A 20,229-nucleotide genomic window follows, 5' to 3' on the forward strand; every position below is an offset into this window, starting at 1 on the left:
GAGGGAGATTCAGCCTCGAGCTCTCTCTCCCCCAATCCCTCCCTCCGGCTGAGGAAACTAACAAAGGAAAAAAAAATTGCGGAAAGCACGATTTAGAGGAAGCAAATTCCACTGGTGCCCTTGGCTGCCGGGAACGTGGACTAGAGAGTCTGCGGCGCAGCCCCGAGCTCAGCGCTTCCCGTGCGTCTTAGGCCGGCGGGCCCGGGCGGGGGAAGGGGACGCAGACCGCGGACCGTAAGACACCTGCTGTACCCTCCACCCCCACCCCACCCCACCCACCTCCCCCCAACCCCCTAGATGTGTCGTGGGCGGCTGAACGTCGCCCGTTTAAGGGGCGGGCCCCGGCTCCACGTGCTTTCTGCTGAGTGACTGAACTACATAAACAGAGGCCGGGAAGGGGGCGGGGAGGAGGGAGAGCACAGGCTTTGACCGATAGTAACCTCTGCGCTCGGTGCAGCCGAATCTATAAAAGGAACTAGTCTCGGCAAAAACCCCGTAATTGCGAGCGAGAGTGAGTGGGGCCGGGACCCGCAGAGCCGAGCCGACCCTTCTCTCCCGGGCTGCGGCAGGGCAGGGCGGGGAGCTCCGCGCACCAACAGAGCCGGTTCTCAGGACGCTTTGCTCCTTGTTTTTTCCCCGGTTCTGTTTTCTCCCCTTCTCCGGAAGCCTTGTCAAGGGGTAGGAGAAAGAGACGCAAACACAAAAGTGGAAAACAGGTAAGAGGCTCTCCAGTGACTTACTTGGGCGTTATTGTTTTGTTTCGAGGCCAAGGAGGCTTCGGGAAGCGCTCGGTTTCGGGGACTTTGATCCGGAGCCCCACATCCCCACCACTTGCAACTCAGATGGGACCGGAGGCGGTGTTAAATGGGGAGACGATGTCCTAGTACGAGCTCTGGTGACCCCAGGGCTCTGCGCTGCTGCGCTTGGGGCTTGCCCGGCGGTGGAGACCGGGGAGCATCTCTGGGCGTGGAGACCCGGGCGCAGTACCCCGGACTCAGAGGGGTCGGGGGTTCGCGGGCGTGCTGAGGGCGCTGCTGCCGGGTGGGGAGAGCTGCAGGTCCGGCACCGAGCGCTGCTTTGTTCGGAGGGCCCTGAGCTGGCTAGAAACCCTTCTGGTTGCAGGTCGGCCAGTACCTACGGAGACAAATGCCAGCACTGAGTCTTCACTCGGTTCTTAAGAAGCTGGTCTGTTCTGACCTGGGAATTGGCTATATGCTCCCCGGGACTGGAGCGGCACAGTCCCGGACTGTGAATCCGGGAACTCGAGTTGGAGGTGTCCCAAACGGTCCGTGGTGCTATTGCTCACTAGAGGCCTTGGGTCTTTGTTTGACCTGAGGGGTAGGGAGGTCCTGCCTACAGTCTCCGTGCGCTCAGCTGAGCTGGTGTCCCTGGCGCAGAGCGCGGACGAGTTTTGTTTCCTTTCCTTTTTTTTTTTTTTCTTTCCTTTAAGTCTCGCTCTGTCGCCCAGGCTGGAGTGCAATGGAACGATCTCCGCTCACTGCAACCTCCGCCTCCCGGGTTCAAGCGATTCTCCTGCCTCAGCCTCCTGAGTAGCTGGGATTACAGGCGCGTCACCACACCCAGCTAATTTTTGTATTTTTAGTAGAGACGGGGTTTCAACTTGTTGGCCAGGCTGGTCTCGAACCCTCGACCTCAGGTGATCCACCGGCCTCGGCCTCCCAAAGTGCTGGGATTACAGGCGTGAGCCACCGCGCGCGGCCGAGTTTTGTTTCTTTTAAAAACAAGACTTAGGAGAGCCTGCGGAGACCCGGAGGTGGGGTGCCCAATCCTGCCTCTCCCACGTTCCCTGCAGCCCCATCTTCCAGACCGTTGCCGCTGGTCTCTCGGGGCAGCTTCTGCCTGGGCGCAGATGGGGAAGCTGGGCCGAGGTGGTGCCGTGGAATGACCGGGAGTAACCCCGGCGGACGGCGCAGAACTCGGAGCTCCGCCGCGGGGCTGGGCTGGGCTCTGCCGTGAGGGTGGGGTTGCTGGGCGCGGGGGCTGCGGTGGCCCCCGGAGACTGGCCCGCAGCGCCTCCTGGCCGGAGGACCTAGGAATCGGCCGGCTCTACTAGGTGTCTTTGCTCGCGGTTCCGACTGTGAATCCGGTGAAGACCGGTGGTTGCAGACGGGGAGGAACTATGAGGTTGAGGCGAAAGCCCGTTTTTTTTTTTTTTTTTTTTTTTGTTAGCGTGTTTGCCAACTCCCGGGCCATTGGTAAAGCAGGAAGGTTCTTGGGGCGGCGGACGGTGCCAGGGTTATGTGTAGGTGCCTCTTTAGGTATATCTTTTATCAAAAAGAAACAAAGAAATAAGATTAAAAATAAACAAAGAAAAAAGTTGTCTGGCACTGGCAGTAATTGGCCTGCCTTTGCAGCACTGATACCATTAGCTTTTAAAATCCGACTTTTCATTGACATTTCAAGAAGAGAATGGGTAGTATATACACATTCATCTCATAGTGGACAAATTTCATATTTAAAAAAACCTTCTGGGTACTGAAATCAGGAAGTCACTTGCCCTCCATGGCCGAATCCCTGCTTCCCACGAAGAGAACCTCACAAAAATTTCCCCCAAGTTAAAGAGTGGAATTTTCTTGATGTTTTTTTCTTTCTTTTTTTTTAACGGCCGTAGGTAGTTTAGAACCCAGACTTAAATTATGATCTTCTTTTCAAACAGAACTTAAAGTCCTTAAGTTTTCATCTCCCCTTTTATTTCAACCTATTCTTCTCATACCTACCACAAAAATAATGGAGGCTTTCTGTTGAGAAACTTTCCGTTTCTGTTGAGAGTATCATTCTCTTGAGAAACTTTCTCCTAAATCAGAGAAAGTATGGAAGCATGGAAAGTATTCCTGAGTAGAACCTCTACAGATATTACAATATTTTTCAAATACAAAGTTTCCATTGTCAGCCTGTTTCCCAAGTGCTTCCACAAACCATTAAATAATTCCACAAACCATTAAAATAATTAATGCTAGGGAATTTTAGGAAAACATTGGTTTACAATCAGAAGGACCGGGGAAGAGGGTCTTCAGCCTTCACGATGACTACAAGCCATTTAAGGGACTAGAATTGCTACTGTTGTCAGAGCAATTTAGGAGTCTGTATTTGAGCACCCGCATAGTGTTCCAGAATGACATATCTGACTGTAACCTGGACACCTGTGATATGTTGTCTCCCCTGCAGATGAGCATTTGAAATCTCAACCCTCGTATTTCTACGAGTGCAGGCCTATAATGGACCCTGGACACATTTTTTTTTTTTTTTTTTTTTTTGAGATGCAGTCTCGCTCTGTTTCCCAGGCTGGAGTGCAGTGGCACGATATCGGCTCACTGCAACCTCCACCTCCTGGGTTCAAGAGATTCTCCTGCCTCAGCCTCCTGAGTAGCTGGGACTATAGGCGCATGCCACCATGCCTGGCTAATTTTTGCATTTTTAATAGAGACAGAGTTTCACCATGTTGGCCAGGATCGTCTCGATTTCCCGACCTCTTGATCCACCCGCCTCGGCCTCCCAAAGTGCTGGGATTACAGGCGTGAGGCACCGCGCCCGACCCCTGGACACATTTTGACTTAGAACATATTTTCGGTTTGTGTGAGACAGTGCATTAGTGCAGGATTGGAAAAGAGTGATCAGGAATTGATTGTTTTCAAGGGTTGGTTCCTTCTGCTCAAGGAAGTCCCATTGTAAACATAAAAAAATGAATGAAACTGAAGAAGTTCAGTGACTTAGCTTTTTATTATCTTCTGTAGTACTTACCTTTTTGGAGAGGAGTTGGTTGGGATATTTTTCCATTAAAAATTTTTTTTTTAAAGGGATCTTCTCTCCCATAAGCCGGGATACTTAAGCTATATATGTAGTGGCTACAAATTAAGGTCTTCACTGTTTTCATTTTTAGCTCCTAGAATAAGTGAACATTACCTTAGATAGACTCTTCTAATTATGAAGATATCTAGATGTCTAGAAAATATCAAAATGCATGTGGTTTTTGCATTTCTAAAATACTTTTAAAACCAAATACTTTTTTTTTTTTTTTTTTTCTGAGATGGAGTCTTGCTCTTTTGCCTAGGCTGGAGCGCAGTGGAGTGATCTTGGCTCACTGCAACTTCCGCCTCTCAGGTTCAGGTGATTCTCCTGCCTCAACCTCCTGAGTAGCTGGGATTACAGGTGCGTGCCACCACACCCGGCTAGTTTTTGTGTTTTTAGTAGGGACAGGGTTTCACCATGTTGGCCAGGCTGGTCTCAAGCTCCTGACCTCAAGTGATCTGCCAGCCTCACTTGTGCTGGGATTACAGGCATGAGCCACCACACCCAGCCTCAAATACATTTTTTTAAGTATCCAGATATTAAATAAATAATACCATTATAGTAGTTGTTATGGTCATTTACTCTAGCATCAAATTTTAAAAGATCATTCTGAACACTTGTTTTGTTTATGCTGAGAGAAGGCCTACTCCAAACAATGCAACCATCTTCGTATCTGCATGTGGATACAACCATGAATGGCCAAAGTTATTGCAATGTTGAATAGACACTTATATAGCACTGTGTGGCAAGTACTGTTGGAAATGTTTTTCACGTGTTTATTCGTTGTATTTATTTTGAGATAGGGTCTTGCTCTGTTGCACAGGGTGGAGTGCAGCTGCACAGACAAGGCTCACTGCAACCTCAGCCTCCTGCACTCACGTGATCCTCATACATCAGCCTCTTAAGGAGCTGGGGCCACAGGCACGCACCACTGCTCCTGGCTAAATTTTTACAAATTTTTGTAAAGACAAGGTCTCACTATGTTGCCCAGACTGGTCTTGAACTCCTGGGCTCAAGTGATCCTCCCACATCAGCCTCCCAAAGTGCTGGGATTACAGGCATAAGCCACTGTGCAGGTCATCAAATGCTAATCGAATTTTCACAACAAAACCATTTATTGTCCCTAGTTTACAAGATTAAGTAAATGAGAAGCTAATTTTTCTCTGGCTATATACCTTGCAAGAGGCAGAGCTAAGACTTGAACCCAGCCAGAGTTCTTTAACTCCAGCACTAACATTTCAGCTGCTGCAACCAGGGAGCTTTTCAAGGATGATCACCACATTCTCTACATTCATCTGCTATAATCCTTATCAGAATCTACAGCCTGTATCATATTTTCCTTGTTGCTGTGAGTGGGTCAGCCAAATTCTCTTTAACTTGAAACCTTGGTTGCGTAGGGATTGCAACATCCTGGAAAGAATAGAATAAAATTTACTCAACTCAATTTTTTACTTGGTTCATAATGAAAACTGTACTATTGCTTCAGTCAGATGTTTGCGAATAGCTGTGTGATCTCAAAATGTTTTCCCGTGTGATCTATAGAAAATGGAATGATAGAGTATTAGGCTGTAAGGGCATAAGAAACAAAGGAAAAAGAGAAGTGAACTGTTAGTTTAGTTGTAAAACCTAACTTTGGTGAATTGTAAAAATTTGTTATAATACAATATGATTCTTGCTTGTCCTGTCCTTGATGAAGTTGTGGACCTTTTGAAATAAGCTATTTCTCTGTTACTGCTGTTACTGTTTAGAAATCAAATTTAGTTTTTTCTTAAGATATACGTATTTTTGGAAGATAAACACAGTTTCAAAGTCTGCCTTGTTGGCTGGGTGCACTGGCTTATTCTTGTATTCCCAGCACTTTGGGAGGCCAAAGCAGGAGGATCACTTGAGGTCAGGAGTTCAAGACCAGCCTGGCAAACATGATGAAACCCCGTCTCTACTAACAATACAAAAATTAGCTGGGTGTGGTGGTGGGTGCTTGTAATCCCAGCTACTGGGATTGGGAGGCTGAAGTAGAAGAATTGCTTGAACCTGGGAGGCGGAGGTTGCACTGAGTCGAGATCGTGCCACTTTACTCCAACCTGGGTGACAGAGTGAGACTCCGTCTTGAAAAAAAATGTCTGCCTTGTAAAAGTGAAATAGGATGAGAAAGTGCCTTTTTTATTAATTGGTATAGTGAATTAGAAATAAACTCTTTGAAGACACCTCTTGGTAAAAATAGTTACATTTACTGTTGATTTATGGTATGTTGGATATGTTTTTAAGTTTTCCGTGTAATAACTCAGTTCATTCTCATGAGAACCATGTGAAATAGGTGCTTTTATTGTCTTTATAGATGGGAAACTGAGGTATAGGCAGGCTAGGTAGATGATTATGGAGTTCGTAAGTAGTGGAGCTGAAGTCGCATCCCAGACAGTTTGGCTTCCGTGAGTTTACCAATCTCATGGTAAAGACTTTGTCAGACTATCAAAGTTTTGACAAATGAAATATTAGCAAAAGGCCAAAAGGGATTCTCTATTTTCATTTGAGTATCTTCACCTGAAAATAGTTGCCTGGATAAGTAGCCTGCATAGAAAGGTACATTTTAGAAATACTTGAGGCCAGAGAATGAAAAGCTTACATAAAATTGATTTCCGGTGGGGCCTTCAGTTACTCTCCATTCTACGAAGACCACAGATAGCATTCAGGCAAAGAGCATTTATTCCAACAATGGAGGAGCATTGGATTTGGTTCCTAAAACAAAATAAAGTTTGAAATCCTGTCTTTCCCACGTTGAAAACAAAGTTGGTACAAAACCCTTTAGCTTTTGCAAACCTCCTTTAAGACCCGATTTAAATGCTTCCCTCCTCATGAAGCTCTTCTGGATCCACTCCTTCCCATCACTGAGTTGAAAGTAAGATCCCCTTCTCTTTACTTCCATTAGACTTGGATTACAGCACTCTTTGTATCATGTATTTAATTCTGTTTTGAAATTACAGTTAACATTTATTTGTCTTCCTCTTGAGTGTATGCTTCTCTAGAGGAAGGTCTTTGATTCATTCTCCCCTGGCCTTAATTCATCCCACTTAATATGGAAAAAATTTAATAAATGCTGACTTGAATAAGTCCAACAAGTAGAATGGGAAGCTCATGTTTGCTTCCTGTCTACTAAAAGACTACTTAAGATAACAGGATAATCACAGAAAAGCATTAGAAATACAGTTATATGAGAAACAACTGTAGTTAAGGCTTGGTTTATGTTAGACTGAGAAATTTTAGTGCATACTTAAGTTATTTAGGCCAGGTTACTTTTTGTAGAACAAACATTTCTGTTTCGCTCAGTTTCATTTCCGTTTCTGAGGCAGCTGTGATTTAAGAAAATGCTCTAGTCTGTGGCATTCCATATTCAAGTACTTTGAGTTGTATATTAATTTATTTTTGTTAATAAGAGTGAGATGACTCACTAAGTAATTTAGAGATTTAAACACTTTTTAAAAAAACAGAGTAACTTCATATGCATTGGATCTATTCTTCTATGAAGTCTTTTCTTGGGGGGTGTTTGTTTAAAATTCCCCGGTGTTTTCTCTGCCAAATCCAACTTCCAAGAAGCATTTGGAAGTCAAAGCATTTTATCTGGCCAGTCTTAAAGTCCAGATATTTTGTGATAGCTGGTATTTAGTTTATGATATTTCCCAGGAAGAACTTTTTAGTAGTTGAACCATTTATGAAAGACTTCCTTGAAGCTACCTTAGAGAGTTGATTTAGTTCTTCCTAAATAAGTAAATAGAATATTAGTATTAGGACATCTTGGAGTGTAGATGCAAATATTGGTGAAAAAGAACATGGATATCAGAGTCAAATTAATGTAGATTGGAATTCTGGTTATTACTAATGGATATCTGACATTAGGCAAGTTGCTGGTCACTCTTTGCCTCAGTTTCATCAGCTGTAAAATAGGTATTTGTGTTTGTGTATTATGTGAACCATATAATATAATGCTTGGCCTATAGTGACATTTATTCATACGAGTGTTTTCAGTGATTTTAAAAGCTTGCTTTAGGCCGGGCGCGATGGCTTATGCCTATAATTCCAGCACTTTGGGAGGCCAAGGTGGGCGGATCATGAGGTCAGGAGTTGGAGACCAGCCTGACCAGCATGGTGAAACCCCGTCTCTACTAAAAATACAAAAATTAGCTGGGCGTGGTGGTGCAAGCCTGTAATCCCAGCTACTCAGGAGGCTTAGGCAGAAGAATCGCTTGAACCTGGAAGGCAGAGATTGCAGTGAGCCGAGATGGTGCCACTGCACAGAGCGAGACTCCATCTCAAAAAAAAAAAAAAAAAAAAAAATCTTGCTTTATAGTTTACTTCCACATCAAATTGTCTTTTTCCCATGTTACTTGCATTGATATCCCAGACATGAAAAAAAAAGATGATAACAATGACAGTTATTAAATTAGGTTCCACTCTTATTCTAGATCACCAATTCATATTACTATTCAGACTTGGAACATTAAATTTTAGTTAAACTTTTTTTCAAATATGCATATAATTGTCAGTGGTTACTATATTTTGGGGAAGAGATTGTTGACTTCTTTGAAGAAAGATACGGATTTTCTCTTCAGAAAAAATACACATAGGCTCATATAATCCAAATTTTATGCGTAATTACAGGGTGTTCATGAATGCCCACAAATCCATTAAGAAGCCATGTGACCTTGGACAAGTCATTTTACTTTTCTGTTTTTTAGGTTGTTGGTCTGTAAAATGATACTACTTGACTTTTAAAGAGCCCTTCAAGCTCTTATGTCCTCTAACCCCAGGTCTGTATTCAGAAGAAGGGGTGATCCTTTAATTAGAGCCATCTAGAGATCTGAGGAACATGCTGAGCATTAGTGTAACATACCATGTGGATTTTGAGAGGTAAAGAAAAAATAACCAGGGAATGCCTCAGAGCATTCCTGATCAGATCGATGACAGAAGAAAGGAATGAGAGGGAGGAGAGGAAGCTGTTGAAATTTCCTATTTACCTGCTTTGAGTGAATGAAGATTTGAATCATAGAACCAGAAGGGGTTCTCATCTGAAATGCAAAGGAAGGAGGAGTTGGTTTAATTCAGTAAGTTTCAGTTGAGTAAACATGATTTAGTGAGACACTGTTCTTGCTTCTGACTCACCATTTGGAAAATCTCTCTAAAATAAAATCGGACTCTCCATCTCGGACATCATTTTGGGTGTAGGTTTTGCTTTTTTTTTGAGATGGAGTCCCGTTCTGTTGCCCAGGCTGGAGTGCAGTGGCGCAATCTCGGCTCACTGCAACTTCCGCCTCCCAGATTCAAGCAGTTCTCCTGCCTCAACCTCCTGAGTAGCTGGGACTACAGGCGTGTGCCACCATGCCCGGCTAATTTTTATATTTTTTTAATAGAGACAGGGTTTCACTATGGTGGCTAGGCTGGTCTTGAACTCCTGACCTTGTGATCCGCCCACCTTGGCCTCCCAGAGTGCTGGGATTACAGATGTGAGCCACAGTGCCCGGCCTAAGTTTTGCTTCTTATAGTGGACTCCTGTTAAGCCAATAGGTGATGAAAGGAAACCATAACCAACTCTTCAGGCTCATTCATCCTTCAAGAATAGCATGCTAGTACCCATCCTAGGAGGAGAATTGGACTATACCTCATGAGGATAGTTTGAAGTATCTCAGAAGACCCTCACTGGGGGTAGGTGGGTAAGACACAAAGCTTTCTAAAGCACTGTACCAAATTTGTTGTTTGAGAGATCATAACAAATTAGAAGTGGAAAGAAGAAGGAGTAAAAGGAAGAAGAGGTTTCTGGCCAGGAGCAGGGAGGGGGAAGGAGCTGCTAGGAAGATGTTTGGTTGTCATATCCCTGTTCACCCTTGCTTTGCAAAATTCTTGTAGGATGCCAGGTTGGGAGTAATTGTTTTTCACAAGAGTCAAACCACGCTTGTTTTCTTGAAGAAGCAAGTCTTTGGAGGGTGGTGGCTTGAAATCTGTTGGATCTGGTATTTCGGTGATACACTTTGACATAAAGGCAACACTGATGCAAGCAGCAGCTTTCCTTGGAAAGGCAGGGAGAAAGTGAAGGCCCAGACTGATGAGCTTACACTGACCTGCAGACCCTTCTCCATTCCCAGGCATGTTTGGTGGCAGAGTTTACCTTAGTTGGGGTTAGGCTGTTGTCTGGTACTGTGAGAGAGAAGGAAGAAGAAGATACAATATTAACAACAACAATACATATTTATATTTCAAAATTAAATGCACTAATACACCTACAGTGCTATTAAACAGAAATTTATTTGTTCAGCAAATGTTTGTTAAACACCATGTACTGTGGAAAGTACTAGGTGCTGGACAGAGGTCAAAAGACTTTTAAGAATCTGCCACCATTAATGATCTCTTTTTGCTTGGCATTCAAGGCTCTTGGAAATAAGACTGTGACCCACTTTGATAGTTTTGTCCTGGATTATAAGACACATGCTCGAAGGAACTATAGCTGGTTTTCTTACCACACTGATTAACATATAGTATGGTTTGGTACCTGTTAAATGAGTCTCTCTCTACAGGTTTTCATCTTCTACTTTAAGAACCCCTTCCTGGCATTGTTTGGCTCCTCATTGTTCTGGAATCTCGTGTCCATCTCATGTATTTGCCTTGGTTCACACTTGATCTTCTACTCATATTCCTCACCTACTGAAATTTTACCCATCAACCAGACCGTGGGTGATGGAACACAGCATGGGCTAGTTCTTCTTATATATGATCTCATTTAATTTTCACTGGAACTCTGAGATAGGTAGCATTTCAGCCCACTCAAGTTGACTCACATTTTTGTAATCATCAATATATTTTAAAATAACTTTATATTTGACCTGTAATTGGAAAACCAATATGAGTTATCATAAATGAAAGGTAATTTTAAAAATAATTACGATGAAGACAAATTATTTTTCTCACAGTCTATGTATAAGATAAACTATTGGTTCCCAAAGGCCCCAGCTGACAATGAGACTTCTCTTACTTTGCTGAAAAGGGAATTAGCAAGCATTAAAGAGGTGTCAAAAAGAAGACTAAACAAAAGCTTACTCCTTTTTTTTTTGAGACGAGTCTTGCTCTGTTGCCCAGGCTGGAGTGCAGTGGCACCACCTCGGCTCACTGCAACCTTTTCCTCCTGGGTTCAAGCGATTCTCCTGCCTCAGCCTCCCTAGTAGCTGGGATTACAGGTGCATGCCACCACACCCGGCTAAATTTTGTATTTTTAGTAGAGATGGGGTTTCGTCATGTTGGCCAGGCTGGTCTCCAACTCCTGACCTCAGGTGATCCACCCACCTTGGCCTCCCAAAGTGCTAGAATCACAAGCGTGAGCCGCCGCACCCGGCCGCTTACTCCTTAATGTACTAAGAATGTTATATAGGCTGAAGAAGTGCTGAAAAGAACCATATTTTCTCATGATGTGGTTCAATGTTTAATACTGTGCTTGTTCATCTCCTAAAATCCTCTGAATATCACTTAAATTCATGCTGTGTAACTCTCCCACATTTGGGGAAATACTGAGCTTGCCTATTATTATATTAGCCCCATATTTCAGATGATGCACCTGAGCTGAGGAGAAGTTAAATAATTTGTTCATGGTTCCATATTTGGCTAATGGCAGAGCCAGGGATTCAAACTCTTGTCTCTCTGACTCCCAAGTTTGTGCTTTTCCCACTTGGCTGAATTTCTCATGCTACCTCCTCCATAACACCTTTCCTAGAACTTTTAAGGAATGCTTCCCCTGTTCTCTCATAGCATTTTAATGTAAGTTGCCAAAGTGTCCCAGTTTGCACCCCTACCAGCAATGTGGGAGAAAATAGCAACATATTTTTGATGTTGGGGTCTAGTGTTACGGTTTCTTCTGCTCTTTGGGATGTATATTCCATGGCTACTGAATACCCAAGTCCCAAACAGTTTTCTTAGACTCAGAAGGTCATCCACTTCAGCTTCTTCATCAAAAAGACATATTTTCTGGCTGGGCGCGGTGGCTCACACCTGTAATCACAGCACTTTGGGAGGTGGAGGCAGGAGAATTGCTTGAACCCAGGAGGCTGAAGTTGCAGTGAGCCCAGATCGTGCCACTGCCCTCCAGCCTGGGTGACAGAGCGAAACTCTGTGTCAAGAAAAAAAAAAAAGGACTTGTTTTCTGTTCCATTACCCACAGTGGTAGAATGGCTTGCTAAATTTATTCTCCAGCTGCCATTAACTGCAAATTAAAATCTTATTCTCTTGCCTCTTTAATCCAGGCTTCTTCATACTATACCAGAATTTAGGATAACTATTACAGTGCCCTTTATAGGAGAGAAAGAAGAAATTGTGTCTATAGACGTCTGTTCCTTTCAGTTTAAAATGGACACTGAAATGTTAAATATTGGACTGGCCTCATTTATTTCTCCTGTCTGTTGGTCCAATTTGAATCCTAAGGCGTTTTTCAACTGGAATTTTTTGTTTCTCTCAAATAAAAATTGTTCTTTGTAAGTTTGAATCAGAACAAAATCCTGAATGTTGAGGGTGTCCTAAAGGCTGTTTCTTTATGCAAAAGCGTGAAACCCGATGTTGATGTTGGCTGCTTAAAATTAACTGTGAATCAAGGCAGGGTTTTTGTTTTTATTTTTTTTTACTTTAATGATTGTGTTAATTATAGTGAAAACCTTGAGTTCACGAGAAAGAAAGCCTTTGGTCAAGTATTGTTTATTAAGTTGTCAGTCTTGTTGCAGGATTTGCAAATTTAGTGGAATTAGTGCCATTTTTCAGTTTACAATTCCAGTCACATTTCACATGATCAGAGCATGGCTTTCTTCTCTGTGGAGCAAATAGAGGGCTGTCTGACACTTGGTTCCAGTGGCTTCCATTAAGCAGAGTGGATATGTCCCTGGAGTCTGCAGAGAAGGGCATGGCACTCTGACCCCAGATGGCACTCCGTTTTGGGACATTGTCCAATTCTAGTTCATAGCATATGTGACCAACACCAGCTCTCACCTGATGTAAACACTTAGCGCGTTGTTGCTTGGGGGATTGGATTGTGTGAATTTTTCAAAACTACAGTTGACAGAAGGAGGCTACCAAAAATGAAACCCAATAATTCCATTTTTGGGAATTATTCCCACTTTTGTTCCATTTTTCCCACTTTGTTCTTTGGCACACAGAATGTTTGATTTGTGAAAATCTTAATAACAGTAGTTTTTTCTATAAGGAACTCTCAGAATCTTGATAATATTGGAATAATACAGATCCTTTTGTAGGATCCTCTCAGACCTCATATAATAGAGTTCATGTAGTCAATATTTAAAGAAAAACACCCTTAAGTTTTTGTTTTTCAGAATCACAAGTAAGTGGATTTAAACTTGTGATCTTATTCCCCTTTCTTCTCTTAATTTAGTGAGGCAGCCAGCGAGAGGGTTTGTTTTGGTTATTCTAAAGAAGGAGTTTGCTTGTAAGTTTTGGAGGGCAAGACTTAGACTCTGTGTCTCTGTGCTTGCCCTGGAACTTTGATTAAATTGTCACTAACCGAGTTAGCTGGCCCTTGCCGGGCTGCAGAAATAGAAGTGTCTTGCACACATGACATATGACTGTCTCAAGAGCTGGCTGGTGAAAGGACGTTCTGGAGAAGGCTGCTGATACTGTATGAACTAGAACTGGACAAGAGCCTGGAGGTTGGATAACTCAGTTTGGTGCAAGTAAAGGGAATAAAAGTGTTAAGGTGGCAAAATTGTATCCAGGTGTTTATAGGCTTCCTGAGTTCCTGACTTGAGCCTATCTATGGGTTTAGAGTTCAAGGCTCTTTACCAGTGCTGACAATCTTATACTCTAGGTTGAACCTCCGGGGAAGGTGCCCTTGCTTGATGGCATGTTTACCGGGGGTTCTAGAGCCTCAATTACAGATTCTCTCTAGCTCACATGAAGTTAATGAAAATGAATGTGCTTCCCTACAAATTAGAGAGGCTTTGAGGAAAAATCAGATTAAATGCGCTCCTGCTTGAACTTATGTTTCTTAGAACACAGCTGGAAATTTTGTCACACAAACCTTTACTTTCAGTGACATTTCTTGACTGGTTTGTTACTGTAGTGAATCCGCTTTAACTATCTTTTCTTATCCCTGAGGTTTTACTTCCATTCTACATATGTTTGTGGAGTGCTGCGTCATTGTGGGTTCAGTGTAGTGGAGAGTAGGAAGATGGTGAGACACAGTAGCTTGTTGCACATCGCTTAATTTATCAGGGATCACTGATAAGTTAGTACACTAGAGAAGATTGTAGGTAGAGCTGAAAAGATGGAGGAATTATAAGGTTCAGATTTCTCTCTCTCTTTTCTTTTTTTTTTTAAGATGGAGTTTCACTCTTGTTACCCAGGCTGGAGTTCAATGGCATGATCTTGGCTCACTGCAACCTCTGCCTCCCGGGTTCAAGTGAGACTTGATGGTCTCACTTGATGGTTTCCTGGCTCCGCCTCCTGAGTAGCTGAGATTATAGGCACCCACTAGCATGCCCAGCTACTTTTTTGTATTTTTAGTGGAGATGGGGTTTTATGATGTTGACCAGGCTGGTCTCGAACTCCTGACCTCAGGTGATCACCTGCCTCAGCCTCCCAAAGTGCAGGGATTACAGGCATGAGCCACTGCGTCTGGCCAAGGCTCGGATTTCTAATAGAGATTTCTAATGGACATAGAGGCTGGAGGAAATGGGATGGCCAGGAAAACTGAGTCAGGTGCCAAAAACTTGTAGGGGGCCGGGTGCGGTGGCTCACGCCTGTAATCCCAGCACTTTGGGAGGCTGAGGCGGGTGGATCACGAGGTCAGGAGATTGAGACCATCCTGGCTAACACGGTGAAACCCCGTCTCTGCTAAAAATACAAAAAATTAGCCGGGCGTGTTGGCAGGCGTCTGTCTGTAGTCCCAGCTACTCAGGAGGCTGAGGCAGGAGAATGGCGTGAACCCGGGAGGCGGAGCTTGCAGTGAGCCGAGATCGCGCCACTGCACTCCAGCCTGGGCGACAGAGCCAGACTCCATCTAAATAAATAAATAGATAAATAAATAAAAAAATAAAATAAAATAAAAACTTGTAGGGAGGTGGCAGTGTGCTATGGAGAATAGGTGCAGCCTCTGTGAGAATGTAGAGAAAATAGTATAAGTGAGTGGTGAGGACCCCCAAGAGGGGGTTTTATAGTAAAACAATGGTCAGAAGTGGCAACAGGATACCGTATAATGCTCTCACCTCTACCAATGCACTGGGTACTGGAGAGCGCTCCAGTTTGCTCTGGAAAGGCCCTTTCTGTGGACAAAGAATACAGAAAAGAGATTCCTTTAATAAACCACCCACTCTATGTCCCACCCTTGATGAATACGTCACTGTGAAATTGCCAGAATTAATCATGGTAATAGCTACTGTACACTTACTTTGTTCCAGGAACTGGATAAATGTTTTACATACATTATCAGTTCTATTTTTTGGAGAAGATACAGGGGCTCAGAGTCCCTAGGGTTCCAGAGCTGGTGAGTAGCAGAGTCAGGATTCAAACCCAGCTTTCTCTGACTCTAAAATCTCCTTTCTTCCTGCTGAAACAATGAACTCAAGACAACAAAGGAGTTAAGGATTTGGGGAGTTTTCTGCATGGTAGAATAGACCCAAAGGAAAAGAAAGAAAGACAGTGACTAAGATTTGGGTTTGTCTGCCCCACCAAATGCTTTGAGCGCTTTCATAAATATAAATCCTTTAGGTTGGGAGAAGGTTGAACATCTGAAGACACTGATTCTTCAGAGATGTAATCCAAACAAAGTGATCTTTGGTGATACGGTCACTAAACCATTTATCCCAAAATTCTCTTGGAAAACCGTCCTATAACAGCAGGGAACATTATCCAGCCAAGTTTTTCTGCAAATAAAGGATTGCTGATAGAGGCTTGCCTGCTTGTGTTTCTGTAGCTCAGGGTGTTTATGAATTCACTAATCCCTTCCCTTCAGATCCCTTTTATTCTGGTGTTATGATTGTGGCTGAAAAAAATTGATTTTTTTTCTGTGACATAGAATGTTGAAAGGTTGATTTCTTTTCTAGAGGAAAGATTCTTTTTTTCTATGTGCTACATACCCCCGACCAGGGAAAAGGCAAATAGTGGTATTGTTTGCTGAAGTCTTCCTTTGAAGGTTGCTTGGTGTTTGCTTAGTGGAAATCAGCAGGGGAAGAGAGGCTATCTCTAACATTTTGTTAGAGTTTCTTCGTAGTTCTACAGTGATGAAACAAGGACTTGGGGTACAGGACAGATCTGCTTTCAGAAATCCTGGCTCTTGGCTCTTGTGAGGTTTAGAAGCCCTGAGACCATTTAGCTGGTGGCAACGGGAATGTTGAGGGTGATAAATAGGATCTTTGGTTGTCCAAGTATCAGTGACATGATATAGATGGAGTTAAACCTTTAGGATCTCCTTATTTATTTGTTTGTTTATTTTTGAGACAGGGTCTTGCACTGTAGCCCAGGTTGGAGTATGGTGGCGTGATCATAACTCACTGCAGCCTCAAACTCCTGGGCTCAAGCGATCCTGCTGCCTCAGCCTCCCAAGGTGTTAGGATTACAGGCATGAGCCACCACACCTGGTCAGGATCTCCTGTAAAATTATATTGTTGACAACATGAAGAATTATGCTTCTCAAAAGCTAGTTATAGATTTGTACAATATTCATAGATTTCTTGTTTCAGTTTTTACAAATTCATAGCCCTTATTTTGAAAATTAGCTATTAGCAATAATTTTGTCTAGGAAATTGGATGTGTATTCAAGTGAAAGAAGGAAGTACAGTTACCTATTATCTTATTGTAACTAACAATCAAGTAAGTATGATGCATTTGGTACTTTAAAAACTGCACCCAAGTTACAGATTATTGGAATTAATAAAATTCACTGGATCTATATATTTTTAAACGGACAGTGTGATAGCAGAACCTCTTATAGAATGATAGAATTCCTCTGGAATGATTGGATAACTTCATTTCATCCTTGACTTTTACCTTGGAGGATTTCTTACCCCTTTTGGCTTCTCAAATTTGACTATTAAAATGTTGCCTTTAAAAATAGGAACACAGTTTCAGGGGGGAGTACCAGCCCATGACCCTTCTGCAAGGCCCCCTAACTCAAGGTAGTTTCCCTGGAACTGTGGTTTATGGAATGTTTCAGGAGTGTGAGGAGGTATAATTTAAGGCTGTCCTAGCAAGGATACCCTTAAGGATAGAGGGCCCAGTAGCATCTGGAGGCCAGAAAAGTTAAACTGAGGCAGTCAGATTAGCTTCAGGCTCAATTAAGCTGATGGGTCAGCCTGGGAGAAATTGCAGGATGACTCTCAATATCCCCTCCCACCCCCATAGCAGCCACGATCTGTCTGTCTTTAATCATGGGTGCAGTGAACCTGTTCTTTCCAGGTGTCTTGGCCTTCAGTAACCTTGTTAGGCTTGTCCCTGAACGTAGCTACCGATCCAAAGACACATGATCAGAGAGGCGATTAGAGAACAGACCTTTTCCAAAGCAAGCATGTTCTGTTGGGCTTAGAAGTTTCATGTCCTAATATTATAGGACCCTGTGCATCTCTCTGGAGATGAGGCACATGAGTCATATCTGTGATTCTTGCTTTTGCGTCAACATCTCATGAATAGGCAATCAGAGCTTTGGCACCAATGTATTTTCAGTTCATATCTGATGTAGTTAAATCCACCTCCTGCTTTGTAGTTTACTGGCAAGCTGTTTTTGATATAAGACATCTAGAACACTGTAAATATATAACATTTTTATTTGTCTATTATACTTCAATTACGAAAAAGACATCTAGAAGCAACCTCATCAAGAGAGATACTGAGGCCGGGCATGGTAGCTCACACTTGCAATCCCATTACTTTGGGAGGCTGAGGCAGGTAGATCACTTGAGGTCAGGAGTTTGAAACCAGCCGGGCCAACATGTTGAAACCCTGTCTCTATTAAAAATACAAAAAAGTTAGCTGGGCTTGGTGGTGGGCACCTGTAATCCCAGCTACTCCGGAGGCTGAGGCAGGAGAATCACTTGAACCTGGGAGGCAGAGGTTGCAGTGAGCTGAGATCACACCACTGCACTCCAACCTGGGCACCAGAGTGAGATTACATCTAAAAAATAAAATAAAATAATAAAAAAGAGAGATATTGATAGCTGTTGTTGGAAATTTCAACTTCCATCTCACTTCTGGTAACTTTTTGGAAGTTTGTTGAACAAAGTGGAATACACGCACATACACACACACACATACTCTCTTGTTTGTTTAAGGTTTAATGAAATAGCTGTCATATAATCACTGTTTTTGAAAGAGGAGAATTAGTTGCTATCTGTACATTTTGGGTATGTGAACTATTTGGATAGAACTCTGAGAAATGTATTCAGAACAACAAACAAAATCATAGGAGAAATAGCTAAGTGGGAAGGGGCATATAAGAGTTGTTGAAAAAGTTATTTCTTGAGAAACCAGCTCTAATGCTAGGCAAGTCACTTGCTTTGGGGGAGGCCTCAGCTTCTCTGTCTATAAGATTGCAGCAGGGGTGTAGTGGGAATGAGTCTTCAACATTCCAGGAGATTTTATCTACTAATACGACAGTCAAATGGAGCATGACTTTGTGGAAGCCTCTCCTCTTCCACCCGGAGGGGCCAATTTCTCTGTCCCAGTGAGATGTGACACTTGTATGATCCCTGCTTGGAGACTTCCCTCTTCTGGAACCTGCCCTGGCTCAGGCATGAGGGCTGACTGTCACCCTTAGATAGGAGCCCAGCACTAAAGCTCATGTGTTGGCAGTGTTCTTGCGGGAAGGAAAAAGACCAGCCAGCCCATTTGTTACTGCACAAGCAAACAGCTTCTGGTAGCTGTACAGATACATGCACTTTCTTTCCTCACTGTGTTTCCATAGACAGATTTAGTGCTGTAGAAGAGTAGAGGGCAGTCACGGGAAGGAGTTCCTGTTTTTCTTTTGGCTATGCCAAATGGGGAAAAATCCTCCTATCTTGTCTTTTTAGTGTCATCCTCTCTCCCCCTTTCTTCTTCTTTATAATTCTCATCTCTCATCTCTCCTGGAAATGTGCATGTCAAGTTCAAAAGGGCACAATGTTTTGGTGAGGAAGAGGTGGGAGAACACGTGCCAGGTGCTAACTAGGGTCATCGTTTCCCCCTTCACAGCCAGCTTCCTGTGAACGTGTATGTGTGTGTGTGTGTGTGTGTGTGTGTGTGTGTGTGTGTATTTCTTTTGCCAGCATCACTGAATCTGTCTGCTGTCTGGTATTCCAGGTTTTGGTTTAGGGAAAAGTAAAAGTAATTTTATAATCCCAGCTGTCATTTAAGCCACCCCTTTGTGGGTAGCATACGGTCCACTCTCTCAGTTCATTGTCCTAAAGATGCTTCATCAGAAAGGAATAACTTCCACCCCGTTACTCTCTGTCCCCTTACTCTGCTTTATTTTTCTTCGTCAATCCTACCACCACCACCCAGTGTTTGAACAACCCACTATTATTTGTCTGTTTCCCATCCCTGGCAGAATAGGAGCCCCATGAATGAAGGAACTTTGCTTCTGTTGTTCACCACTGAATCTCTAAGGTCTGGAACACACCTGGCATGTGATAGGCACTCGATAAATATTTGTTGTGGCTCATGGGGGCCTTGCAGAGTTAAGGCTGCAGTTGTTTGTGGAATTTATAAGTGGTAATGAATATTTATCTACTATTCCTCTTCCAAGGCGATCACACAATAATCAGGCTTTACACTATCCAGTTCTTAGGTCTTCCAAGTTATGACTTGTGAGGTATGTTAATTATGATAATAGAAGGCAGTTTATTTGGTTCAGATTTATTGATGTGTAATTTACCACAGTAAGACTTCCCCTTTACAAAAGTATGATGAGTTTTGACAAATGGATACACATGTGTATCTACCACTGCCATGCTCCTTTTCAGTCTGTCGTCCCCTCCACCCATGACCACTGGTCACCACTGCAGTGATTTCTGTCCCCTTCATTTCACCTTTTCCAGAATGTCATATAAATGGAATCATGCAGTATGTAGTTTTTTGTGTCTGGCTTATTTTTCTTAGCATTAGGCTTTTGGGATTCATCCAGGTTGTCGCATGTAACAGTAGCTTGTTCCTTTTTATGGCTGAGTAAGTGTCCCAGTTTTATTTATATATTTATTTATGAGGAGGTGTCTCACTCTGTCACTCAGGCTGGAGTGCGGTAGCGCGATCTCGGCTCACTGCAACCTCCGCCTCCCAGGTTCAAGCAATTCTCCTGCCTCCCGAGTAGCTGGGATTACAGGCACCCACCGCCACGCCCAACTAATTTTTATATTTTTAGTAGAGATGGGGTTTCACCATGTTGGCCAGGCTGATCTCAAACTCTTGACCTCAGGTGATCCGCCCGCC

The 20,229-nt window shown here is 43.2% G+C and overlaps 1 protein-coding gene across 3 annotated transcripts in view; it reads left to right on the top strand.

Annotated features, from left to right (window-relative positions):
- Positions 1 to 495: 495 nt before the first annotated feature.
- ABCA1 (ATP binding cassette subfamily A member 1) overlaps positions 496 to 20,229 on the top strand; it is a 147,304-nt gene continuing 127,570 nt past the window's right edge. For all 3 annotated transcript variants that reach the window (XR_010148603.1, XM_001138040.6, XM_016961357.4), the window contains exon 1: positions 496 to 716. The gene's annotated coding sequence lies outside the window, so the exon portion shown is untranslated. The remainder of the gene's footprint in view (positions 717 to 20,229) is intronic.

The sequence above is a fragment of the Pan troglodytes genome, chromosome 11, assembly GCF_028858775.2.
Source record: "Pan troglodytes isolate AG18354 chromosome 11, NHGRI_mPanTro3-v2.0_pri, whole genome shotgun sequence".
Classification (NCBI taxonomy): Eukaryota; Metazoa; Chordata; class Mammalia; order Primates; family Hominidae; genus Pan; species Pan troglodytes.